The sequence below is a fragment of the Ipomoea nil genome, unplaced genomic scaffold (genome assembly GCF_001879475.1).
Source record: "Ipomoea nil cultivar Tokyo-kokei standard unplaced genomic scaffold, Asagao_1.1 scaffold2653, whole genome shotgun sequence".
NCBI classification, from domain to species: domain Eukaryota; kingdom Viridiplantae; phylum Streptophyta; class Magnoliopsida; order Solanales; family Convolvulaceae; genus Ipomoea; species Ipomoea nil.
The window spans coordinates 4457762-4473149 of record NW_017619081.1 but is presented as its reverse complement, the minus strand read 5'-3'; the positions used below and the strand labels follow the sequence as shown (position 1 = coordinate 4473149).

The 15388-nt window shown below is 37.6% G+C and overlaps 1 long non-coding RNA gene across 2 annotated transcripts; it reads left to right on the top strand.

Annotated features, from left to right (window-relative positions):
- Window positions 1-323: 323 nt before the first annotated feature.
- On the top strand, window positions 324-1772 carry LOC109154717. Of its 2 annotated transcripts, XR_002049770.1 has the most exons (4): window positions 324-701; window positions 1300-1389; window positions 1457-1511; window positions 1601-1772. It is a non-coding gene; the product is annotated as an uncharacterized LOC109154717 (long non-coding RNA). The 2 variants fall into 2 exon arrangements; XR_002049769.1 differs by having other exon boundaries at window positions 1300-1511.
- The last annotated feature ends 13616 nt before the right edge of the window (window positions 1773-15388 follow it).

Sequence of the window (15388 nt, the reverse complement as noted above, 5' to 3'; positions counted from 1 at the left end):
AAGTAAAATTGAAGAGAAAAAGGTTTATTTTCTCTGGATGTAGAACCAGAGTTCTTGAACTTCATTCCCGGATGTGCCATAATCCGATGTTTGCAGCGTTGGATCCAATGTTTGTAGAGGAAATGACCCTTTTAGCTTTCCACTAACGATTTATCTAACTGTTGGTTAATGGAAGGACCAATGGTGGAACAAATCTGATAGTAAGGGTTTATTTCGTCCAATTAAAAGACGAGGACTAAATTTGAAAAATCGGAGGACCATTGCTAGAATTAACTCTTTATATTAATTAGAAGTGTTTAAAGCAAAAATGACAGGCAAAGAATCAATTCCTCAAAACAATGGCGGAAAAAACCCCAAGCATAGAAGCAATCGACGAGCAAGGAGTTTCAAAAGCTTTCAGCACGGATATGCCTTACCTAGAATTAGATCGGTGACCGGCGATACGGGAGCCGCCGAGAGGAAGATAGTGACGGCGGCGCCATCACCGTCGGTGACACCACTCGCGACAATTCGCAGAAGCTATCCATCTCCACGATCGCTTGCTCCGTAGTGCTGGTGGTGGTTGTGTGCTCCATCTGTCCGGTCCGCTGTAGCCTGAGAAAAACCGTCTTCGCCTCCGTAATTTTTCTCCTAATTGCTTCCACAACTGCTCTCGTCATTTTTCATTGGCCATTTGTCACTGACTCGCCAAATCTAGTAAGGTATTAGTTTTTGATTTTGCTTGTATTATTCTAACTTTTGTGAATTTTATATGAGTTTGATTGATTCTTTCTATTGGAACCTGAATTCTTCGGCTAGTTTTCAGGATTGTTCATAATATATATACAAATTGATGATCACTTTACATTAGCCTGAAACAGAATCATCAAGGTGCCCTTTATGTGTCTGCTTATAATATCTTTCGGGTTATTCTAGAATTATGCTACTACATGAATTTGTTTATTTAATTTGGTAGTCTATTGTAGCAATTGCATTCAAGGTGTTTGTCATATTGTTTTTGAGCTGAAGTTTGATTGTGTTTTGAATAGCGTGTGTTTGCTATCACTGGTGAGTTGTACTAGCATTTCTAGAGGCTGAAATTGCTAAAATGGGGGTTTTTTATAGCTAAAAGTGTTTTTTTTTTTTTTTTTTTTTTTTTTTTTTTAAAAAAAAAAACTCTTTATATAAAAAGTATTTAGTTCAGAGAGTGAAAAGGCGTGGGGGTTAATCATACACTGATTGCCAAACACTAAAAACTTGTTTGGCTTTATATCAAGGACTAATTGTGAGTTCCCGATGTTGTGTTTTCTCTTGTTTCAGACAATAAAGCCTACAATCCTAATAGGAAGTTTAGGAGTTGGAAGAGCATTTACCCAGGAAGTCATGTAGATCATGGCATAACTCAACGAGGTGCAGTCCTGTTGAACATATAATATATAATGTATAAACGTTCAATCTCACTTTATATCTTTGCTAGTGGAAGTCCATTTCAACCTGTTGAATATGAAGGGAAGACATTTATGCCACGCCAGGTTGCCACTCTCCCCCATAAGTAGCTTTGCCTGACTTGTTCTTCATTGCAAACTAACTTCTGATTTTTGTTTTTGTCTGATATTTTCAGGCTAACAATGCATGCATACATATACACTAGATTTGGATTAGGTCTGATTATGTTTGGCACAGCTCGCGCGCATGATGACATGGTTGTCGGGAACGATCCTCGCAACTAGGTGTAATTCTATTTCTGATCAACAACTTTGTAATTAGGTCGCGCATAATGAACTAAATCATTCCAATAATGCAAAAGGCATAATTGAAATATTGAGTTTTGTTCTAAATAATCAAACGAAGATTAATTAAACGAAAAAAAAAAAAAAACTTAACCTAAATTTTTTTTTTTTTTTTAAGGCAAGAAAATGATTTTCAAAGTTTATGATTTATAATCTTTGATGCTCAACTTTACTTTGAATGTTTTGTATTTAGTCGGGCTAATAATTTGACCAAAGTTTATGTTAAATTTTATATTGTACTTATTTGTTTTAATACCTCCGTATATTTTAACATATTCGTAGTATATATATTTAACAATTATGCCAACTCTGATTGGGATGAAGTTCAAACCTAAGACCTTTCTTATAGAAACTAATGAGTAAGTTAAGAATAATAAATAGTTAATGGAATATTCCATTACTAAAGTTTATACTAACAGAATCCAAGATTATTTAAGGGAAGAAAATAATATAATAGATGGTAAATAAGGAAAATCATAAAAAAAATACTAAAATTAAAAGGAATAAGGGTCAAATAGGCCATCGAACTGCACACGATAATGCAATTAAGCCACTGAACTCAAAAAATCAACAATTGCGTCCCTAAACTAACCAATTTCAAACAATTCTTCCAATTTGAAGGTTTCCAACAGGTCAACAGGTCATCCTCCCAAATTAATTGTTCTTTTAAAATTAAAGTTTAAAAATTAATTATTAAAAAAAAAAAACAGAATCGAAGAAACTCTTCGTCTCCGGTCGTGCCGGCCATGGAGATGAAGAGTTTCTTCTTCTCCATTACCTCAATTACCTCCATTCATAACCCCCTCCCCCTACTTCCTCGCCAAAACACGGTGACCGGCGGCTGTTCCAGGTCACCTTCCGTGGGTGGAAGAATAACGCACTCAAGGATTGGGAAAGTGGGTCGAAGCCATGCGATATTTGCACGAATCCGCTTGGAAAGAAGCCGGAATCTATGACGCGGTGATGAATTCGACGTACGTAATCCACCGAAACGACGCTCTTATTCTTGGCTACGCCGGAAAATAGAGCCCGGAGACTAAAACGTTTTTGTTTCCGTGGGGAGAAGCAAGTCTCACATTGGAGGACATGATTGTGCTGGGAGCTTTCTCTGTTTTGGGTGATTGTGTTGACCCGGATTTAAGCCCTCTAGGGGATAGAGAATGGGTAGAGATCAAACGTAAACTGCTGAAAGCAAGATCAGAGATAAACAAAACTTCTGCTAGGAAAGTCACCCATGGTTCTTGGATTGCTAAGTTCATTGGCAGCGGGAGTGAAGTTGAGCATGAAGCCTTCCTAGTGCTATGGTTAGAAAAGTTTGTTTTCCCCAATGAAACTATAGGCACAAAGGTTTTGGACATTGTGATCCGGTTGGGTAGAGGAAATAGAATTGCCCTCGCGCCTGCTGTTTTGGCCAGTATTTATCAGAATCTGGGATTAATGGAGGAGGCTCTTGTTGTTGAGAAGAAGAGGCAAATAGTCATGATTTCGGTCCCGTTTCAATTGGTGCAAGTATGGACTTGGGAGAGGTTTCCAGGTTTACGGCCAAATCCTAAATTTGTTTATGGCGGGAGAGGAAGAAACTTTTCGTCTCCGGCCATGGAGACGAAGAAACCGGCCGGAGAACTTCTTCGTTCCGGCATGATTCTGTTTTTTTTATTTTTTATTTTTTTTATTTTTAATTTAAATAATCAATTTTTAAATTTTATTTTTTAAAAAATAATTAATTTGGGAGGATCACCTGTTAACCTGTTGGAAACCTATAAAGTGAAAGAATTGTTTGAAATTGGTTAGTTTAGGGACCCAATTGTTGGTTTTTTAAGTTCATGGCCTAATTGCATTATTGTGTGCAGTTCGATGGCCTATTTGACCCTTATTCCAAATTAAAATAATATGAACCATTCATTTCAAAAAAAAAAAATTACACCGACATTTGTTGTTCCAGTTAAGGGCCTAATATTATTGGCTCTTATTAGATTTGTAGATAAAATAATATGAACCATTCATTTCAAAAAAAAAAATTACACCGACATTTGTTGTTCCAGTTAAGGGCCTAATATTATTGGCTCTTATTAGATTTGTAGATATCAATTCAAATATTTTTAAAATATTATAATAAATTCATTCCGTGCACGTTTGAAAATACTAGTCTATCTATACTCTATACTATATATAAAAACAAAAGGGAAAATGACACTTTTTCCCCCTAAGTTATATACTTATAGCATTTTTCCCCTTGAATTATTAAAGTGGCTCTTTTTCCCCCTGAAATGTTAAATGGACATATTTACCCTTAAAATAAATATTTAAAATTAATATTTCATTTATTTTTATTCTCCAACAAATTATTACTATAATTTGGTTCAAACCAAACAGATACTATAGCAACCAAACCAAAATATTCCAATTACAATTTATAATCAAAACACAATATTTAGAGTTTATTAAAATCGCGAACCGGAATGGCCGGTTCATGTTCCGAACTGAAAAAATAAAATACATTTATTGTTGAATTTAGACTATTTTAAAATAAAAAATAAAATTTTAAAATAAAGACGGTTCAAAATCACGAACTGGATCCAGAACCGCCGATTCACGGTTCATGATCCCATTTTTTTTTATTCTTAAATTTAATAAATTGAAATCCAAATATTGGGTTCTAGATCTGAATCATAACTGAAAACTTTTAATTCGATTGCTATAGTGTCTGGTTCAGTTCGAACCGAACCATGGTAATCGCTACATATACGCAATAATTTGTTGGAGAAGTAAAATAAATAAAATGTTTGCTTTAAGGGTAGAAATGTCAATTTAATATATTTAGGGGAAAAACAACCACTTTTAAAATAATTGAGGGGGCTAATGTGCTTACATAAATAATTGAGGGGGAAAAAGTGTCATTTTCTCAAAAATAAAATCATGAACTTTAAATTCCTGCCCATTTCCTAAAAAATATCTCTTTCTAATAAAATATATTGTTTTCTACTTTCTTATTCGTACTATAATTCTAGGATAAAATTCATATTCTTTCCAATTCGTACTATAATTCTACGTAAAAATTCCTATTCTAATATTATAAAACAGTGTAATACAATTCCAATTCTAATCTATACTATATATAAAAACAAAATCCTAAACTTTAACTTCCTCCCAATTCCTAAAAAATCTCTCTTTCTAATAAAAATAAATTGTTTTCTACTTTCCTACTCATAATATAATTCTAGCTTAAAATTCATATTCTGATAGTATAAAATAGTGTAATACAATTCCTATTCTAATCTATATATATACTATATATAAAAATAAAATCCTGAATTTTAATTTTCTGTCCAATTCCTAAAAAAATCTCTCCTTCTAATAAAAATATATTGTTTTCTAATTTCCTATTTGTTAAAATTTTGACGAATTTGTCAATATTCAAAAAAGGTCATTATCTAATAATTATTATGCAAGTTAACAAATTAATTGTATAGATATAAAAGTTCGTTTGGAAAGTTAAAAAATAATTTCTGGAAAATGAGTTATTTTTCAGAAAACATTTTTCTTTTTAATGTTTGGCTGCACAGCAAAAAATTGTCAAAAAAAATTTATATTATTAATATTATTGTTATTATTATTTAATAATAATATAAAATAATAATAATAATAATAATAATAATAATAATAATAATAATAATAATAATAATAATAATAATAATCAAAACAAAACTATATACAAAATAAAATTAAATAGAAAAAAAAAAAAAAGACAAAGGGTAACCACGGGCTCCCCTTTGTAAATGATTGTAGACACAGAAAATTTGAACTAGACTGAAAAAATTGTTATTGGGCCGATGTTGAGATTGTTATTGGGCCAATTTAATTAAATTCGGTCATAGAAATTAAATTGATTTAATTAGTCCAATTAAATTTGGGTTGGGCTATTGAATTAATTAATTAATTGGTCCAATTCCATTTCATATTTGAATTTGAATTATAATTATAATTTAAATATAATATAATTTTATTATATTTAAATTAAATAATTATAATTTAATTTGATTTTGAATTAGATGATAGAATAATGAACCTAGACTTGATTTTTGGCCAGGTTTATTCTCTTAAATAAATAAATAATTAATTAATTAATTAAAAAGGGGAGTTGGTTGAGGGATTTTGGTTAGGCCTATAGCTATAATTAGGGCCTTCATTTTCATTCCAAAAAACAACAATTGAAGAACAACTAGAGCATTTGAAGAGCTTGAAGGCAATGGAGAACGCTTGAAGACTTGAAGGCATCTTTTGAATATTTTGCAGGCAATTTGAATGCATTGCAGGTACTTTGGAGCTTTGCAGAATTGATTGTCTCGAAGATCTTGAAGTCTTTTGAAGACATTTGAGGATCTTAAGGCGACTTGAATCCATTGCATGTGTTTTGAAACTTTGCAGGGTTGATCGTTTCTAAATTCTTAACGTTCGTTGCTGAAAGTTGCGCCACTAGACTCCTAGAAGCTACGCCGTTTGAATCCCGGAGGCACGCGCCAATTGAATCCCGGAGGCTATGCTATTTGAATCCCAGAGGCATTTTAATAGATAACGTTAGTGAAGAATCAGAGGACTAGACATAGATTTTGTACCTGCACCTTGAATTATACACACGCTGTATACAGAATTTTGTAAATATATACAAAGTTTATTGTTTTGTGTTTACAGATTTTGTCACGCCTAGTGGGACAACTCTGCCTCTCATATCTTCATTGTTGATTCGCTGACTCTATAAGGAAGGAATCCAAATGGCATCAAGAAATCCCTCCTCCAAGATGACCTACGGTCAAGCTACCCGTTCCAAGGCATCATCCGTTGCCGGTTCCGGTGACAGCCAAAACGTGGAAGGCGCAATGACTCGGAGCCGAGTGAGGAACCAAGAAGCGTAGCAACATTTAGTGGGAATAAGACAGGACATGGGGAACCCACTTTTCACTTTTCTGCAGGACCATGCCACCACTTCATCTCACTTTTAGTGCACCTCATATGCATCATACACATAAGTTACTATAAGATACTTTTAATATATATATATATATATATATATATATATATATATATATATATATATATACATATATATATATATAGTATGCATATACACATGGTTTCCTTTGCGAAAGCACGTAGTGCAAGTATATATACAAAAGTTTATATATTGTGTATGTACATACAAAAGTTTGTTTTCACTTTTTTTCCTTTTTGTTTTGTATTCTCTAATTTTTTTGGCTTTGTTTCATTTTTGTAGGTTTTTTTTTTTTGCTTTTCAACATTATACTAATAACACTAATAAATAATAGTAATAAATAATAATAATAATAATAATAATAATGATAATAATAATACCATTAATTATTACCGCATTTCTTGTCGCGGCTTTTTCGAATTTGGTATATAATATTAACACAAACGGTTTAACGGGACTAAAGAGTCTGGTGATATACGACAATCATAGCAATTAATCCACCGCTCCTTAACAACTGGACCCCTGAGCACAAAAGAGAAGTTCAAAGAAATTCATGACCAACAATTGAAACTCTTTTTATCCATGCTCAACAATAACTCGATGCCACGCAAGCTGTCGTTCCATTAACTTGCTTGTTTCATTATAGCTTCGAATTCGTATTGTTGCTTTGCTTTAGCTCATTTCTTTATCGGATTGTTAAAGCATACTTCTCTTGCATTTTAATATCCCTGTACATTAAAAGGAACCATGAAAACTACCCATATACCTTCTCCTTGGAAGATTTAAATGAGATATTAACACAGAAAATTCTAGACAGATTCGCGCCTTCACTTTCCTTCGAATTTTGACCCTTCAATAGTTATATTCAAGTTTAGGTGTCTTCACGAAAATCGTAGCTCTGTAAGTTAGCTTTCCAACGATACCTAGATCACCTCAATCAGACTATTTTAGACCGAGATATGACCAAAATACCAAACAATGACCAATTGTTGCGAGAATGCATGCTTTGACAATTATTTTCCATTCCAAGACTTCAATGCTTCCTAGACTTGTTCTCCTCCTTTCCATGCCAATAATTAATGTGTGCTTGAATAGAATCACTATATTGGACGAAAATATATATATAAAAAAATTATGACTGAACTTAGATAATAAAATTTCTAAGCTGCCTACGTACTCCTGCAAAGGAGATCAAGTCAATCGTAGTTCAAATATTTTTCTTTTAAGTAAATCCGTTCACAGTTTAAACTCATGCGGGCCAGGAGCGTCTATGACTTGGGCCCACCCATAGACAAGTGAGATATTTTAGCAGTTTAACCACGTGCAACATTTTTTGTGGATATCATTCATCAAGTAGTCTCTTTTATTTAATAGGGCCAACTTGCGCATCATTTTCATCAACCAAGTTGTACATGCCCTCGCAACCGGGATCTCATCATGTCAATTAATATGGAATGAAGACGCCACGTCATCTTGGGTTGGTGTCGCTCCATAACCTGAATCAGGGTTTTCTTTTTTTCCTTCTTGCGCACGGGTGTATATAATTGTCTTTGGCTGGACTTTCAAGACTTCGCTGCATGAAACATGGACATCAACTTCTCATCTCATACAAGAGGGAATTATACTTCTAAACCTTTTTGAAGACTCTGTTTCAATAGAAGTGTCGGTGTGTTCTTTTAAAACTTGAGCAGCTCCGAGTCTGTCATGTATTGATTTCCTCTTAGCAGGTTTGGGATTTAACCAAGCCTATGAAAGGCTACCTTCGTGGTTCTACCCCGCCAATCCTATCAAAGACTGATTGCCTCTTATGGTGCTCCTCCTCATCGGTAGAAGTGATGCAGTTACTTGTGGCTCTGTTTATGAATATTTGCACTGGCTTAGGGGGAACATAACCCAATCCTTTGCGTGCATGCGGTTCCTACTGGTTTGACTTGCCTTTACCACCGGCCTCTGGGATGAGTTTCCCCAACTTTTGTGGCTCTTTGGGATTATATCCTGCTTTGAATAGAAGTTTATAGGCATTGGGGTCAAAGCCTCCAGAGTGCTTAGCGGGCAACGTATGACTTGTCCCAACTTGAGCTTCATCTTCAAGCGGTTTAACTGGAGCTGCTTTTAATGTTTCAATTCTTGCAAGTGCAAAAACAAGTTCCTTGTCCCAATGAGCTTGGTTTACGACTTATTTGCCTTTCCACTTTGGATCAGGAGGTGTGTCAACATCGTCTTGGTCAGCCTCTTCCACAACAACTTGTTTCTTCAAGTAAAACTTCGCACTTGCAAAGTACGACTCCGCTTCGGTAAATGGAGTCTCATCGGCGACAACCTTTTCTATCACACCGCCTTTCTCAAACATGAGGCATTGGTGCCAGGATGAGGGGACTACTCCGTTCTCATGTATCCAAGGTCGGCCTAACAACAAGTTGTAAGACGTCCTTGCATCTATCACATAACATAGTGTACTTGAGTTCAACGTTCTAACCCTGAGGTCGAGTCTGATATTACCTAGTGCCCTTTGACCACCCTGATTAAATCCTTGAATCATTAAGCAGCTTTGAGAGAGCTCGTCGATAGAGATGCCAAGTTCTTTCATAGTTCGGAGTGACAGAATGTTCACTGCCGATCCTTGATCAATCAAAATCCTCTTGATTCTTTGCTCGCGGGCATAACCTTCTACAAATAAAGGATGATTATGTGGTGTACCACCGAGCAATAGATCTTCAGCTTTGAAAATTATCTCTATAGTGTAAGACGCGGCTTTGCGAGTGTAGACCTCGTTGCTTCCTTCAACCAAGGGGAATGAAGATTCTCCCACTTCAACATGTTCTTCATTGGTATTCAAGTAAGTTCCAAGAATGTCTGTTCTACTCAGGCGAAACCGCTTTGGCATGTATTGAGCTAGGGTAACTGGTGCTCGTGGCATGTTAGGAAGTCCTTTCTTCTTCGAGTCATGGACGGGGTCCCTTACCGACTTCTTCTCCACCCATTGCTTTGTCATTTTCTTTAATGGTTTAATATGACTAGCAGGATCGACTTGTGATGGTTTTAAGTACTGCACGTCAGCATGCTTTACTCTAAATGGAAGTGTGCATTTATGTTGCTTGCCCCCATTATTCTCCTCATCTTCTATAAGTATTGGAGCAAACCTTCCACATGAGATTTGGTTTGTGCTTGCGCTAGCATCCGCAAGCTCTATCTTCCCATTTCGAGCAAGCGCCATGACTCTACCTTTGAAAACGAAGCACCTTCTCAATCGGGTGGCCGAGGAGACGGTGATATTTGCAATAGTTGAGGTCATCCACCCTAGAAGCTTCTTCGGGGCGCTTCATCCCAGGCAATTCGATTAATTTGAGTTTCAGCAACTCGTCAAACATAGGAGAAACGTCAGAATCCAAGAATGGATATTGTTTCTCCTGCCACCCTTCAACAATTGTTTTTCTAGCTCCCCTTGATGGGTCGGGGAATGATCTTGGCTTGGACTTCTCAGCCACTTTGGTGAAAACCTTCATCGGTCCAGTCATCACGTTCATCGTCTCTTTTTTCTCTTGATTTGGAAAGAACTTACTCTCTTTGTTGAGATCTTGGTTTGCAGGTACCTTTGACGAGTTGGGCATACTTGACATGCTAAGCCCCCCATTGGCTTCAATACTCAACTCCATGTCATGAGCACGACTGGATAATTCTTCAAACGTTTTGGGCTTGATTCCCTGCAAGATGTAAGAGAGCTCGAAATGCATGCCTTGGATGCACATTTCAATTGCAGAGCTTTGTGTGACACCCCATAATCCAAATTCAATTAAGGGATTAATTAAGTAATTAATCCTAATTCAATTGGTAATTTAATTTCTTAAATTCCTGAAAATTCAATAGTCGGGGACTAGAATTGACTAGTCAACCCATAGTCAAATGTTGTACCTAAAGCTTTGTGAATAGTTCCCTTATTCCCTTACACTTTTCATCTTAGTAAGGGTAAAGAAGACATTTCCCTTGCAATAGTCTTCCAAGCTAACCTAAGAGACACATTTCATTTCTTCCCAAACACTCTCCAAAATCATAAGTTCTTCCTTCTCTCTAAAAAGCTAGATAGTTTTCTCTCCAAGCTAAATCTAGGGCTATCAAGATCTTCCAAGGTTGTCTCCAAGATTCCACCTTTCCTACTCTTGAGCATCTAGGAGGGTAAGATCTAAGCTCCTTTTGTGTTTTAGTGTTTTCTAAGGTATCTTTTCTAAAGGTGAAATCTTTATGATCTTTTGGTATGTTCTTGAAGTGGGTGTGGAAAGGGAACCTTGTTAGGAGCTTGTGAAGTGTTTTAAGTGAAGGTTGAGTCTTCAAGAGGTAACCCATGCACTACAAAATCTATTTTGTCTACCTATATGATGATTTATTGGATTCTACATGTGATTTTGCTATGAAATGTGAGTGTTGATGCATTGTCTTGTGAAAATGCATATCTAGAGCTTGTTATTAGGGTTCATGTATGCCATTGCTTGGCTATTCCTTTGATTCAAGTCATTTTGTTGTGTTTGGTGAGATTTGGCATGTTTTGGACTTGAATTTGAGCTTGGTGTTGAAAATCCCCAAAGGGAAGTTTTGGTATAGGTTGAGGTACCCGCGGGCGGAACGGTGGGCAGTGGCCTACCCGCTGCCCCACCCGCGGGGAACGCTGAAGTGTGGGTGTGGTACCCGCGGGCGGTACCACAGGTGGGGGTCCACCCGTGGGCCCACCCGCGGGGTACAAGATATGGTTGTTGGGGGATTTGTTCCCCGTGATTCTTTTGACTCGGTATTTGGTCTTTTGACTTCCAGATGTTCTTTTGTGGAACTATTTGAGTGTCTTCTTGATGTTTTGTATGTCTAGAACTATATTGTAGGATTTCGTGTAGGTTTTGGTGTCTTGAATCGTGCTAAGTGTTCAACCTTGTGATTCGTTGAACCGTGATGAGTCTTGTGTGTTCTTCAGAACCATGTTTGGTTTACCCGTTTGATAAGCATGCTAGTTCGGTGTTTAAATGCTAGCGTGTGCGTTGTTTGTCCTTTCCTATTGTGGATGATGACTTGTGTTAATCATCGTTGGAGTCGGATTGTGATCCATTCCTTGTTGAGTATGGTTTCATATCTTCGTTGTGATCAGTTGATTGATTCCTATTGTTGTGTGGTGTGTGTGGTTGTACCTGGATTGCACGATTAATGGTATGAGACATTAGTCACCAAGGTACGACAGTGGTCCTCGTGGTGGCCATGACGTGATTATGGAGTTTGTGACCTTTGTGTAAGGTTTACGTATTTGTTTAAGGGTAACATGTGTTACCAAGGCATGTGTTGCATGTGTGATCGGTACCCTCGTGTACTATGAAATTGGTGGTTTTGTTGGAGATTGTCGGAGAGGGGACGACGGTCCTCGGAGGAATAAGGTTGGACTTGGTGTACAGGGGTCCTGGAGGTAAAGATTGGAACTAGATATAAGGTTGGGGGTAGCCATAAGGTTTGAACCGGGCATAAGGAAGGCATATCAATTCGTGATGAGTGATGTCACGAAGGCATGTGTTGCCATTGTTGTGTGTTTCTCTATTTGTGACATGTGTTGTCACAAAGGCATGTGTTGCCAATGGTTGTATCCTTGTTCTCTTGTGTTATGCATGTCGGGTGTTGTTCTACTAAGTGATGGTAGAATACGCCTTGAGCCGTTCTTATGAGTCGTTGTTGCTTCTATTGTCTTGGGATGTGTTCCCTTATCTTTGTTGTGAGTGCATAGAGTCTTGTGTTTTACTTCTACTCTTGGATTTGAACTTATATATACTATATCCCGTTTCGCAAATGATTATATATATATATATATATATATATATATATATATATATATATATATATATATATATATATATATATATATATATATATCATATCTATGTATGATATTTCACATGTATTGGTGGGTTACCAGCATCATTCGCTGACCGGGCGTTGTTCCATATATTTATGTGTTTCTTTCAGGTGCTGAGTAGATGAGAGTGCGGTCTAGAGACAGTTAGTATAGATCCCTTGAACCTTGTGTTGGTTTGGGCCTGCGTGCCTTTGTTAGTCTCTAAACTTGTGGTTGTTGACTTTGTCTTTGGATAGAAAGATTATGTTGCAGATGTTTACGCCTGTGCGTTCATCATTGGGTGAGCGTGGCATAGCACTCTACGTTTTCCATCTATTTCATGTTTAAGTCTTCCGCTGTGTATGCTTTTATGGTTAGAATTATCTGCATGTTTAAGCTTTAAATTAGTATGGAAATCGGGGGTGTTACACTTTGTGATATCCTCTCTTTACAGTTAAGGCACAATTCCCTCCATCTCTCGATGTAAGCGCCCGCACGCACAATTCCCTCCATTGGCGGGTGGTGGTGAGTTCCAAGAAGCTGACAGTCCTTCTTGTGCTGTAGAAGCGGGTCAAGAACTCGCGCTCCATATCATTCCAGCTATTAATGCAGCCATGCTCCAGGTCGGTGTACCAATCAAAGGCAGTGCCCTTCAAAGAGCGGACGAACTGCTTGACGAGGAGATCTCCGTATGTTCCAGCATCGTTGCAGGTTTCAATGAAGTGGGCGACGTGCTGCCTTGGGTTGCCTTTTCCATCGAACTGTTGGAACTTGGGAGGTTGATAGCCCAGCGACATCTTCATTTCTTCAATCCTCTGAGTATAGGGCTTATTGTAAGTGTATGAAGATTGTCCTCCCTCGAGCTTTCCTTTGATCGCTCTCATGATGTAGTCGTTCAACTGCTTTACAGGTATCATGCCCTCAGAAATTGGAATGCTTTTCTCAGCGGGTGGTGGACGAGAGATTGTCTCTTCCATTCTTGGCCTACTTTGATGACGCGATGACTCGACGTCAATCTCATCTTCTTGGATTGAGGGTGCTTCTCGGAAGCTCGACTTGTTTCGCCGTTTCTTCCGCTTTCAACTTTTTCGCTGAGCTCATTGGTCCTCCTTTCTTGATCATGCATGAGGATGGTTATTCCCTCGAGATATTTGTCGATGTTTGCTAGTTGTTCCTCCACCAAAGCTGCGTCCGTTGTCATAGCGGGCATGATTGTGTAGATGTGATTCCATTTCGTTGAGGTTCTCCGCAAAAGTGATGACTGTGATGAGCTTCCACTGCTTGGGGTTTTATTCAAGGGAGTAGAGCTCGCAGGACTCTTGTTGCTGGGAGCTCCTTCGCTTGTAGGATTCTTGTTGCCAACAACCTCCATTGTAGTGGATGACCCTTGTTACGTATAGCTCTTCTTGACATGGTGGAGCTTCTGTCAATCCTTGGAACGATGTGGCGAGCGATGTCCTAGGCCCCGTGCAACTTAGGGGTGTAAATGATCCGAGCAGCTCGCGAGCCGCTTGCGAGCGGCTCGGTCAAAGCTCGGCTCGAGCTCGGTCAATATCGAGCTCGAGTCGAGCTCGAGCGGCTCATTTGGTAATTGAGCTCGAGCCGAGCCTAGATATTCTAGGCTCGTGGCTCGTCGAGCCGCTCGCGAGCCATATAATATATAATATATAATATATATATGTAATAATATATAATATAATAATAATAATATATATTAATAACAATTAGAAATTAGAATTTTAAACTCAAAATCCCTACAAGATTTCTATTATTTATGTATGGATAAAACAAAGTAGTTTGAATTTTAAACCAAAAGTATTAAATATGTCAAACTCAATGTCAAAATCGAGCTCGAAATCGAGCTCGAGTTCGAACTCGAATAATCGAGCTGCTCGAGCAGCCCGAAAATTACCGAGCTCGAGCTCGAGCTCGAACTCGAGCCGAGCCTCCATTAACGAGCACGAGCTCAAGCCTACCCAGGCTCGAGCTCGGCTCGGCTTGTTTACACCCCTAGTGCAGCTGCACTCCTAGGTTCCTCACTCGGCTCCGAGTCATTGCTCCTTCCACATTTTGGCTGTCACCGGAACCGGCCACGAATGATGCCTTGGAGCGGGTAGCTTAAGCGTAGGTCATCTTAGAGGATGGATTTCTTGATGTCATTTGAATTCCTTCCTTACAGAGCCCGCGAATCAACATTGAAGAGATGAGAGGCAGAGTTGTCCCACTGGGCATGCCAAAATCTGTAAACACAAAAAAGTAAACTTTGTATATATTCACAAAATTCTGTGTACAACGTGTGTATAATTCAAGGTGCAGGTACAAAATGTAACACCCCAAATTTTCGAAACTTTTAAAACTTATATAATAAAGGTAATTCCATTATAAATTCCTAAAAAGAGCATGAACTAAGCATAATAGTCGGGGTGCTATGCCACATCTAAGTTAGAGAACTCAGATGCACATGCTAAACTATCTATCACAACATAAATTGTCATTAATATCTCAAATACAACTCAAGGCACACAGGCCACTTCATTAAAACTAGCACTATCTAACTAAGTCCACAAGTCCAACTAGCGCGCTCCGAAGCTATTCATCTGTACCTGAAAGCCAAATAATATCTGTTCAGCGAATAATGCTGGTAACCCACTCTCACCCGTTGAATACAATATAGGTAGATATAAGAAAACCATTTTGAAACCAGAATACATATATAATCCTGAGGAACTCTAATTTAAATCCAAGAACAAGACTCAACAAACGATAGCAGATATAATC